The sequence below is a fragment of the Limulus polyphemus genome, unplaced genomic scaffold, assembly GCF_000517525.1.
Source record: "Limulus polyphemus unplaced genomic scaffold, Limulus_polyphemus-2.1.2 Scaffold7862, whole genome shotgun sequence".
NCBI classification, from domain to species: Eukaryota; Metazoa; Arthropoda; class Merostomata; order Xiphosura; family Limulidae; genus Limulus; species Limulus polyphemus.
In genome coordinates, this window is record NW_013673472.1 from 16,875 (window position 1) to 18,529 (window position 1,655).

Below are 1,655 nucleotides of genomic sequence, written 5' to 3' on the forward strand. Positions count from 1 at the left end.
TTGTGTGTGTGAGTGTATATATATATATATATATATATATATATTGTCACGTGGAATTTGCTCTTTTGTGACCTCCGTTAAGACATTTTTTTAGTTCCATTTAAACCTCATGCAAGTATTTTATAACTTCGTGCGTCATTACTGCTTTGTGTATGGTTAGAAATCCTGACAAGATTTATACAACCGATTAACAAATTGTTTTAATGGGCTATCCCTTTGTAGAATCATTTGGCGCACGTGATCGTCTAAGATATAATACTTGTGTCATAACCTAAACACTCTAAACTAATGTATTTTTAATTACGCCGACTCCTGTATATTTAGTAACGAAGTTTGGTGACAATAGAAAAAAAAAGTGACAATTTGTATATGCTTAACACTTTTTTGTATTAGTAGGGACAGCAAACAACCAATGAACTGTACAATTTGTTAAATTGTCATTTAGTATGACTTTTTGTACTAGAGAGTTTGATGACGTATATACGTAGGAATCTGAAAATCTTACTTTAAACCGAATGTGCGGTAAGCGTAAGATTCGGAACATTTTATGTACGATCTCTTTTTGTCTCTTACTTTACTGGAATTACTTAAAATACACGGTTACGCACACTTGATATAACCAGTAGAAACTAGAAGATAGTTGGAACAAATAAACTAGTTATTTGTAAATGTGTGCAACAAAATTATAAACTCCTAGCCTGCAACATCACAACTGAGGGTTAATCATTTCTAATGTCAATTATTATTACGATCGTTGCCTAGACATCTGTTCCACAGATTAAACAAATTTATGTTGCTCGGTTCATTGTTGCCCGATATAAGGCTCCAGACAGAGAGCCGAAAGAAAATTAATTTGTATAAATAACCGTTAGATCTTAGGAATACTCTTTATTTTGGGGGGGGGGGATAATAATCTCCGAAAATGAGTGAAAATCTTTTGACTGCGAAAAGCATGTTATGTTGTCTTCTGAAAGGGAAACAACCAATAGAGATGAACAAATGTGTGTTTGCAATAGTGGATTGTTTGGGACTTGTTTTATAATTTGCAGAAGTTAAATCCCTAAAATAAAATTGTTGCTGGAATAGCTTTCTGTCAGTTCTACCATTTATTTATACTAAGTGCTGATAAATCTTTACTTTCTAAACACTGAAATGAATGGGGTTAGTGTATAGTTTGGTGTCGTTTTAAAGTTGGGTTATATATTTTATACTTTTTATGTGAAGTGATTGTTGGTGAAAATTCTTGTTTCGTCTTTACTTTCCCCAACTGGTCCTCATTAGAATTCTAAATTTACCAACGAAGAGAGAGTTTGTTAGATTTACCAACAACGATGAGAGAGTTTGTTAGATTTACCAACAACGATGAGATAGTTTGTTAAATTTACCAACAACGATGAGATAGTTTGTTAAATTTACCAACAACGATGAGATAGTTTGTTAAATTTACCAACAACGATGAGATAGTTTGTTAAATTTACCAACAACGAAGAGAGAGTTTGGTTAGATTTACCAACAACGAAGAGAGAGTTTGTTAAATTTACCAACAACGAAAAGAGAGTTTGTTAAATTTACCAACGAAGAGAGAGTTTGTTAGATTTACCAACAACGAAGAGAGAGTTTGTTAGATTTACCAACAACGAAGAGAGAGTTTGTTA